This window comes from Heterocephalus glaber, unplaced genomic scaffold, assembly GCF_053883595.1.
Source record: "Heterocephalus glaber isolate CG9 unplaced genomic scaffold, H.glaber_assembly_v1.0 deba00001497, whole genome shotgun sequence".
Classification (NCBI taxonomy): Eukaryota; Metazoa; Chordata; class Mammalia; order Rodentia; family Bathyergidae; genus Heterocephalus; species Heterocephalus glaber.
This window is the reverse complement of record NW_028258320.1, coordinates 56,656,783-56,675,105: the sequence shown is the minus strand read 5'-3', so window position 1 is coordinate 56,675,105 and position 18,323 is coordinate 56,656,783. Positions and strand designations below refer to the sequence as shown.

Sequence of the window (18,323 nt, the reverse complement as noted above, 5' to 3'; positions counted from 1 at the left end):
TTAGCATCTGAGAGAGACTCTGTCTCAAAATAAAAAAGGGGTGGGGATGTAGCTCAGTGTGAAGACCTTGGGTTCAATCCCAAGGACCAAAAACAAAACAAACAAAAAATATGGCAAATCATGTTAGCATCACGAAGCCTACGTAATACTGTATGAAGTGGTATTTGGGGGAAGAAATCAGCGACAAACGGGTGTTGGATCCTATAGCAGAAAGTAGGCATTGTGTATACAATCTTTGGGTCTGTTTCCAATGTGGCTTCTTTCCTGTCACTGAGCCAGTGGGTTAGAATGCCTAGCTATTTTAGCTAACACACGGTAGACAAGGCAGCCTCCCTGAGCTAACACTGCTTGCATAATATCTGGACCTAAGAAATTGAAAGGACTCCTTTGTGGCTCAGAGGACACCCTTGTTCAGTGTTTTTACCCTGTTTTAAACTGTGAGTTGCATCCACTCCCTCCAGCACTTACATGAAGCTTTTCTTTGGCAGATCAAAGCCAAATGCTGTTTTGTGTTTACTCCAGACAAGAACCCAGGGAGGTGTGAGCACAACTCCATGGTGTACTTCTATTGCAGGGCTGGGAGTGAGTGACAGAGGTGCTTTATGACACAATCAAAGATATTCTGGGACACTGCTTCCTGAGCTGTGAAGTAGGAGACTGGTGCAGTTCATATGCACTCATGCCGGGCACACAGAACGCTGTTCTCAGGAGCCCTGACCGGTGAGGTCTAGAATGACAATCCTAGGTAATGTGTAAGGAATGTGGCAGGTGGAGGGGTCCCACAGGCCATTTCCATTTGGGCAGCCACACAGGGAAACCCAGGATGTCTCCAAGAAGGGGAAACATTTGGGAAAGAAGAAGCAGGAGGTTGTCTGCTTGTTCTTCTCTTTCATCAGTGACATCTCCACTCTGCTTATACCTCTTCTCCAGAAAATAATGTCCATGTAAAAAAGCACATATGTATTGGAGATTTCCCAAGCTGTTACCCATGCTGCCTCTCTGTCTGCTCAGTGGTTCTACTCTCTGGGTACTAGAAGCACCTGGCTCTACTCACGGAAGCATGCAGAGCACAGATGGACACCTTCTTCCACTTCCCACCAATAGTGCTTTTGATTTGGTCTCTGAGGACCTCCCAAATGCCCACAAAGCTGAACCATTGAAGTCCTGCAGAGAGAAACCTCCTATCACTGTGATCAGGAAGATCCTCAAGTTTTCTGGAGGCCATGTATAACAGATAATTGCCACCTATAGGTCTCCCTCAGATTTCTGACTAGCCCTCCGATCAGTGAATGCTCTACAGAAAGTCTGAGGTTGCGTCTTTACTTTTACGGAGTCAATTAACTTCATCTTCCTTTTTGCATTGGTTTGTGGAATTACTCTGCACTCTCTGTCTGCAATGATGTTTAATAATTCTTGTGAACTGCTGAGCAGCCTAAGGGAACTTTTCCAACTGCCCTTGATGAGTTCACTTACTGTAGGATTCCTTACTGCTTTCCTGGGCTGGGAATTCCTCCACCAAGGGTATATCTCCTGGGGAAACCTTGAGAAAGTGCCCTATTATTCTCTTCTTGTGTTGAAATATTCAGTGCAAAGTTGGCTGCAAAGAGAGCCCATGTATTTGGGAAGAACAGAGTGCGCTTCAGGAAAGCTGGGGAGCAGGGTGGAACTCAGATTTGGACCCCACTCCTTGCTCTTATCCTTCCCTCTTCTTTCTTCTTGCCCACCCTTGGAATCCCGATGCCAGTGCCTCACGGCTCCTCCACATGCTGACACTGGAAGTTCTGTACTAATTGGTGATCACTGCATGGTGGTTGTTGGCTGGTTTCATCTTTTTGATAACTACTTCTTCCTTTTCATTCTAGATAGAGCCTTTCAAGTTTTACAAGAGGGGCTGATTCATGTGAGACTTCAGGCACGTTAGTTGGGTAGACTCTGGACTTTGGCTTCCTCCTAGGTTGCACAGTCTGGGTGCCCAAAAATATTGAACTGAGCTGAGCCTTGCCCTGGGGCTGGATTCAGTGAAGGCTATCCAGGCTGTTTGGTGGAGATAGAAGGTGATTGCTCTTGTCTGTGCTGATCCAGCTTCAGCTGCAGAGTGTGTGAGGAGAGATTCTGTATCTTATGGAGCTTTATGAGGGTACTCAGAAGGATGGAACACCCTGTGTGATGTTCCCACACATTCAGGCTGATGGGGACACCAGTGAGGACAAACTCTGGGAGAATTAAGTAGGCAGAGGAAGGTTTTCTTTAGAGATAACATACTAAGAGATTAATATTTGCCATCAGGCAAGCTAAGGGTAATCAGTGGGTAATCAGCTTATTACATCAGGAGATTACTACCCAAAAGCTGATGGAATAGGTCAGGAACAAAATTAATCCAATAAATTCAGAAGAATGATGTTTTATGCATTTATTAGTGGGGTATTTTGAGAAATCACTCATTGGTATCTTCTCAGAGTTCCCAGATGAGGACAGAACTTAGGAGGAAGACCATGGCTCTTTGGAGAGTTTCAGCGATGTTTTCCAGTCTTGTAACAGCACTGCATCTAGTAGGATGTGTGTATTGGGAACATTTTCCATTTCTGCTTTCCAAGATGGCAGCCACACATGAAGTATAGCTGGTACAATTGAAAAATGGAAGATTTAAATTTAAATCTAAATGTCCCCTGTGGCTAATTGCTACTCTGGGTCATAGTGTAGGTGGTTGCTGAAAACTTGGTCCCTATAGTGGTGACGTTTAGAGATGGTGGCCTTTTAAGAGGAGGAACCTACTGAAAGGTGATCAGATCACAGAAATACTGCCTTCATAAAGGGGTTAATGCAAGTCTCATGGTATTTAGTGGGTTCTTGCAAGAATTGGTGGTTATAAAGAGTTTGGCTGGCTTGCTCTATCTTGCTTCTTGTTTTGCCATGGGATCCTTTCATACTGGCTGTCACCTTGATTGGATTCCCTTTTATGCTGTAGTCAGAATGCCTTTAACTAGGCTGAGCGGATGCTGGCATCATAGATCTCTAGAACTGTGAGCTAAGTAAACCTATTTTCTGCACAAAGTACCCAGTCTCAGGTATTTTGTTATAGGAACAAAAAGTAGACTAATACAGTGGTGGTCGGTGTGGAGTGGGGAGGGAAATAGAATTGGCCCTGAGGGAAAAGATGTGAGGCACTGAGAACCCAGAGACTTGGGTTGGGGATGATGTGAAACCACTGATGGGTTTGGGCAGCGAGGTGAAGTGCACTCAGATACATAGTTTAAAATGCTCCTCATGCCTCTCTTCCCAACCTCTCCATATCTTCTCTTCCCTTCCATATAGAATAAGAGCAGAACAGGAGAGCAGCCAGGGAAGGTTGTAGCGTGCCTCTGTGTGTGTGTGTGTGTGTGTGTGTGTGTAGTATGGTGTGTAATTGCCAGGGATGCTCACTGCCAGGAGCTGCCAAGCACTATACATGGCAGATAATCATACTACCTGCTGGAAAGCATTCTGATGGGAAAGTGTCAGGGCTTTCTGATGAAGTCATTAATGGGGGGGGGAGAGGGAGAGAGAGGGAGAGCGCTCCTAATGCCCCTTCAGGTCCAGGCGGTATTCTCATTAGGGGAGGGAGCCCCAGGGGGAGAAGCTTGAGTTAGGCCCCTTGAGGAAGTGAAGCTCAGGATGCTTCCTGCCCTGTACCAGTCCCACCCTCTGGTGGGATGTGTCTCCCCTGGGGACTGTATTGGTAGAAGTGGAATTGGACTCTGGCATGTGGGCAAAAGTGACCTTAGAGAGGGCAGTGACAAGGTAGTAGTGTGTTCTCCTGTCCAGGAGATGTGGCCCTCTCTTGCCACTGGAAAGCAGGTTGTGAGCAGGCAGAGGTTTCCAGGAAGGGGATCACCAGTGGTGGTTCTTGCAGAGGTCATATTAAGAACCATAAAATGTTGGCCACGCACTAACAGGTGGTATGAAGAAGGCAGAGGTGAGATCAAAGAGCTCAGGTGAGGAATGTGCCCTGAAACACCTGTGGCAATTTGCTAACTCATGAATTTGCTGTTTATTTTGTGCATTTGTTTTGTACGAGCATTTTCTGCTCTAAATTAAAAAAAAAAAGAAAATGCATGTTGGTTGAGCTAAATCAGTGTTGTCTGCATTTACTCTTCTTTGTGCAGCCTAGAGAAATAGTTTTGGATCTGGGCACAGATTCAGCTAGGTGAGGATGAGCCTCACAGCATTGCCAATTGAAATGCCTGACAGTGGTACTTTGAGTAGATACAGGGTGCTACAGCTCTGGATTCCTCAAATGATGCTGAAAGAATGTATTTAAGGGCTTGAAAATTGTTCAGATTATGCTAACAAATGAGAGAAGCAGGTTATAAAATAGCATGTAAAGTATAAAATTTTTGTTTTAAAAAGGTAGATGTGACCATGAGAAAATTAAGCTAATATGTCAAAAACTATTTACTATGGGAAGAATAATTAGAATTATAGGTAATTACAATTTTTCTTTTCTTTCTTCATTTTTACAAATACACAAACAACATGTATTACTGTGAAATTAGGAAAAACCTCCACCTTTGTGTTTTTGTAGGACAAGTGGGAAGGGACAGTGTGTTGGGCAGTGTGGGGCAGCAGGCCATATGAAACATAAGAAGGCTCTTTTCAGTGAGTCTTTTGTTCTCAATCAGAAAAGCATTTTTCTCTTGCAAAGAGCCAAGTGTGAGTTGTCTGGTCCTGGGTATTGAGCTGGTGCAGTGTGGAGGATGCAGTGGGATGCACCTCCCTGAGCAGCCAGTCATGCCATGCCCTGCTCACCCATGTTATGGTTTGTGTCTTGACGTCCCCTCAAAGCCTCACGCAGTTGTAGGTGGGTTTTTTTGCGGAGGTGGTTGAATCTAGAGTGTGTGATTGATTCATGGTGCAAAGCTAGGCTCAAAGGCACTACGATTAAGGATGTGAATGCTACCTGCCCTAAGTAGTCTGGATATGTTATAAGGGATAGAACAAGCTGTGGTTGTTTGTTGTTGCTTTTGCTACATTTGGGTGCCATGAATTGTTTCTCCTCTGCAACACCCCTCCGCCATGTGCCACTCTGCTTTGGAGCCAGCTGATTATGGACTGAAACTTCCACAAAATGAGCTAAATAAACCCTTTTCTCCTTTAACTTTGGGTGTTGGGTATTTTGCTCAGCAATGAGAGAAAAGTCACTAACACACTCAACCAAAGCTTGTTATGCCTTGTCCACATGTAGCTTGGGGAGATGTTGTCTGAGGCGGCTGTGCAGAGCCCAGGGTCCTCCTGATGACAGTGACAGGGCTGAAAGGGCTTGCTCACCCAATTAGGCCATAGTACTATAACCCCAGTGCTTCTTCTGCCAGACAAAATCCTTTGAGTGTGATGAGGGATGCTTGACCTTAACACCGAGCCTGGGCAGGACTCTCTAAAATGGGTACTCCGAGAAGACAGTGGGCCAGAGAGCTTGGGATGCACAGAAAGAATAGTTAAGTTGTTTTAATAATTTCCCCTCTCTCTATTGGCTCACTCATTTGGGAATGGGTTGGATCATGATGGGAGAAGAAAAGAGTTCTTTAGATGTCTGGGCATTCCTGGAAAATTCTGATGTTCAGGTTGAAGCAGAGAGGTGACTTTGTAGTCAGGCTAGAGCTTTCCCACACCTGTGTTCTTCCATGGAGTCACCTTGGGAGGCCAGGTGAGTGGACGAAACACTTAAACTCACTCAGTGATACACTCACTCAACAATACCCTTAGACTCACATTCTGGAGCAGCCTTCAAGGCTTGATGCTCCTTTGTTCTACTGATTTTAAAAAGACCAATTTTATGTTTTAAAGAAGGCAGATCTTCTCTTTGGAAGTAGACAGAAGTCACTTGGAGTTTAGTATGACAAAAAATGTAAGTGCTGAAGGAGGGATGTGCTTATGAGTGCTATGTTGATGACCAAAAGGCCACTGGGTAGGAAATGTAATCTCCATTTTGTAGCAGAGGAGACGGAAACATGGTGAAATTATCGGGCTTGTCACCTGGACAGAGAAAGGAGGAGCCAGGTTTAGAGCCCATGCTGTGATTACAACTGGTCTTCAATCTGGCTTTGCATGGACCTGAAGCCTAAGAGAACCCAGGAGAGGCCTCCTGTTGGCGACATTGGTGTGGAAGTTCTAGACAGTCCTGGCTCAAGTGCTGCTCCTGCCCTGTGTCCAAGGCTGGCTCTGGGGACTTGGGGTGTTCCCAATTCTTATCACACAGAGATGAGTCCAACAACTGTTTCCAAACTTCTAGTTATGTGGAGAGAAGTCAGCTGAGGACTTGTGAACTGTTTGTATCTTCACTGAAAGTTCTGGTGTTGGGCACGGGATATTTTTCTCTTTTGTCCTGAGATTACATCTTTGGCTAGGCTGAGAGATTTATGTTTTTCTTCCAATAAAACAGTCTGCCATTTAAAGCTATGCCTATTTGTGTGCAATAAGAGCATAATTCATTTAGCACACACTTCCCCAGGGCTCTGCCCCCTCCTCAGGGACCAGTGGCCCTATACCCAACTAAAAGTTAGGCTAGTGTTTTTCTGCCTCTTATGAATTATTTAGACTTTATCTTTAATATATATTCAGATGTTGATCTTTTCACGAATTCAGAAAGGGTTTTTACCTTCCAGAGTGCCATTCATGATGATTTGGTACACTAAATGCAGAACTTCGTGGCAGTAGGTAGGGATTCAAGTCCTTTGTGAAATATTTTTAATTTTGACTGCAGTAGTATAGTGGTTATTCACATTTCTTTCTAGGCATTTTTCATTTCTTTTGTAATTAGAAGCTTTTAGTATTTTATGTTCAAATGTTTGCAATATATTTTTTCCTCCTCTTCTCTCTCTCTTCCTCTCATTATCAGGACTAACAAGAAAGATCCAAAGTATTGGAATTGGTGGTTGGTATTGCAAAGGCCTTAGGAAGAATGGAGCAGCCTGTTCCAAGGAGCAGCAAGGTGGTTTGGAGCCAGCTGTTGCCATGTCAAAATACAACCTAGGATAAGAACCAAGATATATAATGTAAAGGTACAAATTCCCAATAATGAATGCCAGCATATTGTATACCTAAAAATGTACCAATAAAATTAATGAGCAACAACAACAAAAATACAACCTAGGCCTCTGCAGTGCTGTGGCAAGAAAGGAATGATGCAAGATACATCTTTTCACTAGGTGGGAAAAATGGAAAGTTCGCTTTCATATAAATTAGCCAAAGTGGGGTGAGGAGCACAACTCTTACGTCTGTGCCTTATGCCCAGGCACGACTCTTATGTACGTTTCCTCTATGCCTGATGCCCAGAGCCTAGACACATATCTGACTGGGAGGCACATCCTCTTAAACTGTGGAAGTCATGAGACATTTGTTTCTCTGCAAGTGGGCCTGGCCTCTCTGGTTCTGGGCATAGGTGACATTGGGCTGGGCTGACAGTGACTCTGTCACTGAAGCTGCACCCCAAGTCCGTGAGCTGGCCTGACTTGAGGTGGATCTGTGTCCTGTCCACCTGACTGGGCCTGTGTACCCTCTTTCACTTCTGTTTCCTACCTACTCCTCAACTCCTCATCTGGTAGAAAGTTGTTCTTTCCTATCTTAGTATGTTAATAAAGAAAGCAATGGCATTTTCTAAGATAAGGGTTGTTGACTGATCCACTGATTCCAGGAATCAAACCTTCCTTAAAAGGCAGGTTTCTCTGCACAGGTGGTTTTTGATACCTGGAGCAATAAAGCTGGTATTGTTTTGAGAGGGCTGACTGAGATTAATGAGGAAAGAAACACAAAGACATAAAGGATCAGGATTTCCAATCAATGACCGAATATTTATAACATGTATTCCATCTGCAGTTACCCTGGCACATGCATCTAGATGCCAGTTTCTAAAGGTTTTACCTTTTTATGCTTCTAAATAACCTACTAAGACAAGAACTGTGTGTACTTCAAGTGTAGGAGTGCTTTATTTAAAGTTTATACTGGAGTCGATGTATCGATCAAGAGGAATTTGTAGAACACAGAGGCATGTTTTAATAAGAGCTGGGTAGAGTATCACAAACTTAGCTATTCCCAAGACTTTAGCAATTGTGAATTGCAACTTCAGCATCTTATTTGGGAGAGAGAAGAAAAGGGAAAAAATGTTAATTTTGGTAGAATAATGGAGACCACAGAACGGGGGATGTAATACCCACCAAGTGCCTGACTCATGAAATCAGGAAGATTCTCCATAGCTGCTTCAAAATAACTTGGAAAAATAGCTTCATGCATCAGTTTTTTTTAAGAGAATGCATATTTAAGCTGTGGATAATTCCTGTTTGAGGTGGGGAGTGATATGAAGCCTTGGTCCATTTTGTTGCAGACATTAGCCCTGTACCAGTGAGAGAACATTTCTTCCTTTAATCACCCCAAGATTAGCCTTCAGTTGCCTCTTTCTATTGGACATTTGAATAACAAGCTTGATGAAGCCATTTAACTCCCTCCAATTACAGGCGCCAAGTGGGGGGGTGCACAAAAGAGAGGCCTTTTACATGTGCGAATGGCTTCACAATCCAGTGTCATAATCAGATTCCAGAAATTGAACTTGCAGAAAGTTTGTGCTAGCCTTGTGGATTTTCATTTCAGATGTTGTCAACTCAAGGGCATTTGGACCAATCAATATCTGTCTGTCTTCTCTCACATAGAAAGTTGGCTATTAGAAAAGAGAGGCTTACAGCAGGCTCAGCCAATACCATTAGCCCTAGCCTAAGGGCAGTTCTGTCCATGTGCCCGGGTAGGCACCTGCCCCCTCCCCTCCCCCACCATTAGGGAGGCCACTTGGGATGTCATTTGGACAGAGCGGGCAAAGAGCACTTCTTTATTCTTTCTCTTTTTTACACCCAGACTCCCCCAAAATCAATAAATCTGTTCTTTGCTTATTTTCAGAACTTTACTTCAATATAAGCAAGGACTTTCCTTCCAGCAACAAACTCGAGTAACACCATGTCAGGCTTATGTGTGTGTGTTTTCTTTCTCTGTTCCAATTTGAAAAATAATTGGAAATAATATCTGATTGATGTTCTTTCTCTCTCTCTTTAGCTAAAGATTTCCTAGATGAAAGACCTTGATCCACTGCCTTTCATGATTCAGCACTTGATTTTCTGTTCCATGCAGCCTTCTATCTGAATGATTTTGTAAAATGAAGCAAACAAAGCATTGTGTTCTTAATCAGAGAGAACTTTATACAAATTGGATTCACTGATGGCAGTTTGTACTGCACTATTACTGATACTTTTCTTGAGATTTTTGTTTTACACAAAACAGCTCCCTGGCTGAGAAAAAAACTCTGTAGCAGTTAAGAAACCAGGAAGGGAAGAATTGAGAATTAGTGAAGATTCAGACTATCTCTTCTGGCGGGTCCTAGGATTTTGTTCATATTATTGTGCTTTTTCTCTGTTTCTTTTTCTTTCTTTTGCTTTGTCTTTGTTCCTTATTAGCAGAGTCTAATGAGAATGGCACAAAAATGTTGAAATTGGCATGCACTGTTCCAAAAGCCTTAGGAAGAATGGGTTAGCTGTGGTCCATTCTGGGGGGCATCAAGTCAGTTTGGATCCAGCTGTTGGCACAATGAGGCACAACCAAGACTACTTTAGTGCCACGGGCAAGGAAAGAGTGATACAAAGCTTTGGCCGCCACCAGGTAACTATAGGAGAAAACTCTGAAGACCTAAGGTGAAACCAGAAGTTGAGAAAGGCAGGAACACCAGAAATGCAAGTGTTCCTGATAAAGGGATGACAGTCTTGGAAACAGAGAGACATGAAGTGAATGTTTAATAGTGTGGCCCAGGAATATGGCATTTTCTGTGACTGGAACAATGCAGAATTAATGTGTATCTGCAAGAAATATGATTAGGATTAGGTATTCTTCAGAGAAGTGGGAGAATCAGGTGGTCCAAGTGGGTTTGCTGGCTTGAGCCAGCCCTTTGATGCCCGACCCATCCTCAGGAAGGAAGGGCATCCTCCAAGGTAAAGACATCTGTTGGCAGACAAAAGTAAATATGTGAATTCTCTGCATTTCCTGAGAGAGCACAATACTTTCAGTTCTCTCTTTTACTGTGACTCTGGATTGGTTTTTCCCTGACAGTTGCTGTAGAGATAGCATAGGCTTGCTGCTTGGCACAGAGGCTGTCTTTATTTCATTGCAATTAGCAAGGGTAATTTTCTGGCATGGCTCCGGAATGGTCCATGAGGGGTTTTCATGTCTGAAAGCAGAGGAGAGCTCAAGGTGAGATCCTGAGCTTCAGCAATGAAGACAAATGCAAATCTGGAGTGGGAATTGTGGTGCTAGAGCATGGGTTGGGAACAGGGGTGCTTCGGTCTCAGGGCAGAAGCCTAATTGAATTCCTCCTGGTTGTGTGCCCTGGCGTCCTGGTCAGGTTCCACAGGATCTATAGAACTGGAGGGAACCATCCAGCTGTTCAAGGCATTTGCTTTTTAGAGGGCTGCATTAAACAGAGGTTCTACAGGGCTGGGAATTTAGCTCAGTGGTTCCGGTGCCTGCCTTGCAAGCCCAAAGTCCTGAGTTTGATCCCTGGTACCCCCCCAAAACAACAACAACAACAACAACAACAACAGAGGGTCTGCTTTGGTTTAGATCATAGATCCTCCATTCAAGGATTTCACATTATTACCTGCATTATAATAGCATGTGGACTTCATGTTGTCTGGACTTTGAGTAGCTCTGCTCTAATCCTAAGGCTTGACTAGGAGCTCTATTTGCTTTCTTGGACTGACAGGTCACAGTACCAACCTTCTCTCACCCCAGTATTCCAATCCCTTTTGTACTGGGGAAGAAGATAGGACTTAGGCTTGACCAGTCACTATACACTATTCTTTTGGTCATGTGACTCATGATTGTGTGACAGAGGCTAATCTGAGTCTAATCAAAGTTGAGAGAGTTAAGTAAAACCTGTTATCTTAACATGAGTCCAGAAGTATCCAGAAGCTGTGGTCTTGGCCTTGGCTGGAAGAACAAAGCCAGCCTGGGTAGAAGAGCATGTGGGAGGGGCATAGTGAACACCCACCCTTGTATCCTTAAATCCTTAGTCCACCTGCACCCATCCCTTGTAACCTCCTAATTTCACCCATCAAATGTCCTCTTCTCTCTTTCAGCATGATTGAGTTCTGCTTCTGTCCTTGCTACCAAGAAAGCTTCAATGAATAAGAAATTCTAAGGTTCCCTGGGAGCTTAAAATTTTGAATGTTTAGAGTCCTCATTTTTAAAGTATTATTCTTGAAAAAGGACACTTCTATGGTCTAGAATGCAAGGAATTCTGCAGGTGTTATGCAGTCTCTAAGCCATCTGAATGGTGCATAAAATATTTTAAACACTGTTCCATTGATTTATTCATGGTTAAAAATATATGTGATTCTTTGCAAGCCAGAGGTAGTTTTAATTGATAACCGATCTTTAAGTAAATTCCTTGTATATTTAATTTCCATATAGACATGAAATTTCTTAAACAAAATAGGGAATTAATACTAGTGTATTTAGTACACTTCTTCTTTCATAAACAAAATGAAGAGGCTTAAGAGAAAAGGTGTAACTTTAAAAAAATAACCTCAGTACTGAAATCTTGGTATCCAGGCAGTTGATAGCCATAATCCTGTCCAGAAATAACAACTGGAAGTTGAAAGCAGATCATCTTGGGGCTCACGTTTTCCTTTAAAATTATTTTGCAAATTAAATTCTCTCAAACCATATTTTTTCTTATACAGTTTGAAGCCGAACTGCAAATCTGGAGGATTTTAAGTTTGAAAATAGAACCAAGTCTGAAATATCTACAAAAATCAGTCTTCTGGACAATCCTTAGAGGTTCTAAGAATTCTTTGTCAATCTATATATACTCTCTTCTGTTCAGTATTTTATTTTATTTTATTTTTTTGGTACCGGGGATCAAACTCAGGACCTTGAGCTTGCATGGCAGGTGCTGGAACCACTGAGCTAAACCCCTGGCCCTCTGTTCAGTATTTTTAAAAAGAAAACCCAGCCCTGTTTTCATCCTGAAAAATTCTTGCTCAGATTTTGAGGTCAAGCCAACATCCCCTTTTCGTGGCCCCACCTGGGAAGTGCCAGGTCCCCAACATCCAGTAGAGTTCTCCATCTCTCCACATCAGGCACTTACTTGACATTGGTCTCAAAACATCTTTGGATGCACAGAGTCCTCAGGATTATGCTGGAGCTCCCAGGAAGGACGCTTGCTTTCTCCATGAACTTGGAGGACCAAAGCCCAGAGCTATGGAGGAATCTACTGGAGAATAAACAAAGCAGAAGAAAGCACGGCTGGACAAAGAAATACGGTCTAGATGGTTGCACCTCTGGTGAAACTGGATCCTGATTTTATCCCTGGAGTCTTTCAGTTATTTGAAGCAATGAATTATCCTTCGAATTTAGCAAAGAGTCCTGGTGGCTACATTGTGGCAGGTTACACATTAGGAGCCATTTTAGTGCTTATTTAACTTCAGGCAAGGTTGCTAGACATGCTATTTATGGGTCCTGCTGGTCTGGCAATCCATGTGTGCTTATTTGAGATATAGGCTTAGCTACTCCTTGGTTGCTTCCTGCAGAATGTACTCCACATTTTTACTGTTTTTTTTTTAGACTGTCCATAGCATTCAAAGATTCAAATGATAGGGTGAGCAATGCTCTGAAAATACCAGCAGTGGCTAGGGACCCTGAAGATTGTAAGATAAGCAAATCTAGCTAGCACTTGCAGTAGAAAGGACAAAAGTTTGGAACTTCTAAGTTAGACTCACTAAAGCACTCAGTTGGTGAAAGTCTTGAGTTATAAACATTTGCTGTACAATTGGAAAGCAATCAGTGGGATCCGATTTGTCATTTGGTTTGTAAACAGAGGACTTCCTTCAGTTCTTATATGATTCTAGCTTTCTAAAAGTAAAGGACATGCAGCACACAGAAGTTTGTTCATTTCCATTATGACTGTCTTTGAGGGCCACAGACTGCTTGGATGCTGAGAAAGACTTGGCTATTTCTGCCTTGGCTGGAGCTCTTGGTGGACTCCACAGAGTAACCACTCTAATAACTGAGCAGAGAAGCAAAGATCAGGAAAAGCACAAATAGGAATCAAAGCTCAGAGCACAACAAAATAATTCTTTACTTCTAACTTTGTAAATGCCATAGGTATGAAAACTCAGCCCATTGGTTACATTCACCATGGTTTCTGTGCTGTTTAGTATCTTAACCTGAGTAATGACTAGCTGTTTTCATAAAAATACTTTTTATTTTGAGATAATGGCAGAGTAACATGAGTGGTAATAAATAATGCAGACAGATCTTGTATCTCATCTATTCAATGGTAGTATCTTGCATGATGATAGTACACAATCACAACCAGAGTATTGACACTGGAAAAACCCATTGACTTTATTTAGATTTCACTCTTTACATGCATTTCTTTGTCTTTGCTTAGTTTTAAGCCACTTTGTAGATTTGTATGATGACCCACATGTTAATATTATAGGATAATTTTATCACAAGGATCCTTTCATACCTGAAAATTTAAACCTGACATTTTTTGTTTTGTTCTTATGTGTGATTTATCATTGTTTGGGAACCAAGTGTTTCATGAAACATAATGCAAAAATAGAATTTCAAGTGCCAAAATTTGCATTCCAACTCCCCCACCCTTTCCCAGATTCACATGAGCCAGGCACTGCTGGAGACCTGACTGTGGATTCCACAGTTAGGTTCTCTGAGATGAATACGGGGGATTCCACATCTGGGAGGAACTTTTCCTTTGATTTCTCTGCACTGATCTTTCTCTCCACTGGTCATTATTCTCACATAAACTAAAGATCTCTTCATGTTGAAATGTCAATACCTTTCCCCTCAACCTGTTCCTCATCTGTAAGTTCACTTGGCTTGGTCTTCTTACATTTACTTAACTTGATGTGTAGTAATAAAGGAATATAATGAAAATTCTTTGCAAACTATTGATTTTCTTCTACATGCATGCAAATGGCCCACAGAATGTAGTTATTTTTAGTCTGTATCATTGTTTCGCTATTCTTTTGGCATAGTATAGCATAAGAAAATATCAGGAATTTTGCCAGGGATTCTAAAAGTCAGTGCATGTGTAGTAAGAAAGCAGGCAGTTCTATGACAACCTTTCCTAGACTTCATCCTAAAGTTTCTGTCTTTGCAAGCTGTAGCCACCTTGGCCTGTATTGACTCCCTGATGAATCCACTGCATTTGTCAATCATTTAGCACCTTCTATGGGCCGGGCTTTTGTTGGATACCTTAGTCTAAGTTAAATAAGATAAGATAAAATAAATAGATAAATAAAAGCTATTGCTATTCGTAAGAGAATCGGTCTGCTTGTCTCCAACAGTTATGACACCGTACTGTGACCCTCCCTTCTCCATGGGGAATCTATGCTTGTCAGGGGCTGAGGAAGGAGGAAGTGTCACAAAACTTTCCCCGAGTTGGTCATACTCAGTGTTTCACCCTTAAGAGTAGATTTTCAAGGCCCTAGGGTCTGAAGAGAGAGAAAGGCATTTGAGGAAGAGAGAAGTGGTGAGCCAGGTCCCAGACCCAAGAGGGAACATGGCGTACTCAGAGAACAGTGTGTGGATCGGAGACTGTGTGGGAGCAGGAAAGTGAGAGGGACAAATGAAAAGGTCAGCAGGAGCCAGCTTGAGGGCTGGGCCATATGACCTACCACACTACACTGTCGAACGTGGAGGGAGGAGTCCTGGGTGGCGGAAGGGTCCTCTTAAAGAGATAAAATCTGCTGTTGAGGCTAACTTGGTCTAAAGCCAAGACCTCATATAGCACCTTAAATGAGACTGTGAAGTCTGAAGCCCTACAGGTTGTGCCTGGCCCAGAGGACCCCAGCTATAGCCCCACTGTGCCTTCTCTAACTTCTAAAATTCCTCCCAGAACCATGATTCTTTGATTCTCTATGATTTTACAATATCACAAAATGAAACAGCTGAGACAGAATGATAGCAGATGCACTATGTTGCTACGAACATTTTATTCCATGCCAGTGGCTACTGTGTACAATAGAATCCACCAAGGATCTTGAAATCTAGCTATCTTCCCAACCAAGACAAGATCTATTTGATTCCAGCAACATAGCCTCATCCAATTCCTAATTAATTTGTCATTAAAGTAGAGTTCAGGGTACACATAAATGGAAATCTGAAGTGAAGTAAGCATGGCATATACTAAGTGGGGGTTTGCCTTTAGGAACTACTATCATCTGTATAATTTAATCCATATATTATTGAATAATTTTTTCTTAGTTGGTAAGGCACATTCTTCAGGTAAAATGGCATTCACACTGTGTGTCTACCTCACCTGTTGGACTTCTCCCTAGATGAGCCTGGGACTGAATTTTAGCTGACTTGGCCTGGGTGTGCTGGAAGCCTTGTCCTGTGGGCTCCTGTCCAGAATATCCAGGGTGGATATTCCCTGACCAAACTTGGAAGGAGGCCCAGAAGATTCTGGTCCTCTTTTGTTATTGTCTTGCTAAGATCTTTTTGACTTCCTATTTCGTTACTGTGACCATTCCTCTGTGGGCTATTACTTTGGAACCTAGGGTCATAGGACCACTTGTATTTTGATGGCTGCTGATAGGGTCAGTGGAGCACAGGTGCATGGCAAGTTGAGGAGAGGGAAGCCAACAGCCCTGCAGGGGGCCATGGGGCCACTCCAGGGGCTTTCGTCATCCATTTTCTCTTTTCAGAGCAGCATACTCAGTGACATATGACCTGCAGCTGGAAAAGAGCCAGAGCAGGGTGGTTCAGCCTAAAACAGTACCCAGTCCTGCCAAGCTGTGATCAGGAGCCTGCATCCCGCTGACTCCTGACTCCCAGAGGAATTTTCTTTTTTTTTTTTTTTGGTACAGGGGATCGAACTCGGGTCCATGTGCTTGCGCAGAAGGTGGTGAAACCACTGAGCTAAATCCCCGGCCCAGAGGAGTTTTCTTCTTTGTCATGTTCTAGGTGTCTCTCCTGGTTTGCAGAGACCACTTTTGGATAGATTATGTCCCCTGATTGGCCTTGCAATCAGTGCTCATTATGTGACCACATACTGTGATCAGGTGCTCAACCCCAATTGTGTGCCCTCTGTGGGCTGGGAGCCTCGAAGCACTACTGAGATGATGTGTCTTCCCATACAGGGGATTCCTAAAGACTGGGGTCTTCTGGGAGCTAAGGGATGAGCAGGGCTGGGAAACCTTGAGCTCTAGCAGATAAAAATTTAATCATCCAATGAAGTTTTGTATCACAGATGTGGACAAACGATGAGGCTCACCACCAGACGGACATGGTGCAGCTAATTTCCCACTATCCAGGCTCCTGAGAACAGAAATCTGGCCTTGTGTTCATCTCAGTGTGAGGCACTTGCAGGTATGGACTCAGAACCGGAACCTGACTTCTATTTCCATGTGTTGATCAGATCTACTTGCACATCCTCACCAGCTGTCTCTCCTTTCCAACCACCATTTTTGCCTCTGCTTTCTAAAGCAAGGTAGGCAGAGACCTAATCACTCAGTGTGCAGCCCTGCAGGGTAGTGGAGAGGCTGCTAACTTTGAAACTAGCTAGATTTACAACAAGACAAATTAGAGTTTCACTGTGTGGAGCTTCTGAACCTGTGGACACTTGTCCTCGCAATGCAGCCTGCTAGATGTGTTTATTCAACATTTTTGTGGCACAGATTTTTTTTAGATAGAATTATATTTCTCATTCTAAGGGTAACATATACTCATAGAATGCTTAGAGATGAAGCAAAACAAGAGCTCACTCTTGTATTTTTCTTTCCATGTTTTGATCCATCTAATTCTGTCTCTTTTGCTAATATATTTGAGAGCATCTCCTAAAAGCTATCTAATATTTTCCTTAAATATCCCTGTCCCCCTCCTTGTCTGTGGTACCAGTCAGGATCCTTTTCCCCCTCTCTGTGTCTCCTAATGCTGCTCCAAAGCTTGCTCTGCTTGGCCCATGTGCTTTTGGCCCTTTCCTATCATCCCAGCATTAAGGGATTCCCCTCTGAGCACCTGTGGTCCCCTTAGTGTCCTTCCCTTGTGGTCTAATCACAAGTGGCTTGTAGTGTTTTTAACTTTGCCTAAAGCTCTGGGGTCAGGAGTCTGAGCATCTATTTCTCCACATGTTCAGCAGCATCTGACATTGGACTAGAAAGAGGGGTCCTCGGCTAGGTGTGTATGCAAGGATGTGAGTAAGGGATAAAGAACACTCTCTTTCATTCATACTGACCATCTTGGCTGCTGCTGTCTTCTATGCTTCCCTGGTAGAAGTTAATGCATGTCATGATTTTTATTCCTGGGATAGTAGATCACAGATTTTGCTAAACCCCATGCCCTCCATACCATGTTCCGGGGTCCTGGAAACCTACACTTCCAAATTATTGCTGCTTGGAGCCATTATTTTTAATGTGTACACAGCAGGACTTACAACCTGAGGGGTTTCTCCAGCAATCAGCCCTGGTCTTTTAGACTCTCGCCAAATGTGTGAAGAGGGGCTGGAAGCATATAGGATGAGTTCTGGAGGCTTGTGACCTTTTGTTGGCTAACCACTTTTAAAGACCTTCCTGCAACTGTAGAAAAAAGTGACAAAGAAAATGAGACTATCAGCAGCCTGTCAGAGATCAGGGCTCCCAACTGCAGCAGGGGCAGACCTACACCCCTATTCTTAATGATCTGACTCAACGAAAATCTCCTGGTTACAAAGACACTGCCTTAGAATTTTAAAAAATCCTAATAAATAATTTGTTATAACCGCAGGGCACCATGTTACCATGTTACTTATTATGGAACTAGGATAATATTTAAATTGCTTATTTACAGCATTAAAATAAATAGTGGTTTTGGCTTATTTATTTATTTATTTATTGCAGAGCAGAGGATGTGGGTTGTCACTGGCTTCTCCTCCCCTGCGGCCCTGGTTTTCCATCCTCAGCACACCCTTCCTTCCTGCTGGGTCTGGGTTCTTTTCCCAGCTGCAATTACTCCATTATGCTATTAAAGTTCAGAATGTGCAACATGCCCGACCCCTGAAGGCATTTGCCAGACATTTTTTTTTTATCTTGTCTAATACCTGTGGCTCCCTGTCTGTGTTAACATTTGACTGCGAGCATTCTATAGGATCTGCAGGTTAGCTGTCCCTTGAAGGCCACTGGCCTCAACCTCTTATGGCCACTCATCTGGCCCCTCTCAGATCTCCGAGGGGGGTGGTAGGCAACACAGTGAATGAAATATCAAGCACATCAGATCAAATGGCAGCCTGGCCCCCCAGGAAAGGAGCAGGC

At 43.2% G+C, this 18,323-nt stretch overlaps 1 long non-coding RNA gene across 2 annotated transcripts in view; it reads left to right on the top strand.

The window, feature by feature from the left end:
- LOC147825710 (uncharacterized) overlaps positions 1-14,359 on the top strand; it is a 43,551-nt gene extending 29,192 nt beyond the window's left edge. For both annotated transcript variants that reach the window (XR_015440432.1, XR_015440431.1), the window contains 2 exons: positions 6,872-7,034; positions 11,748-14,359. This is a non-coding gene — a long non-coding RNA (uncharacterized LOC147825710). The remainder of the gene's footprint in view (positions 1-6,871; positions 7,035-11,747) is intronic.
- The last annotated feature ends 3,964 nt before the right edge of the window (positions 14,360-18,323 follow it).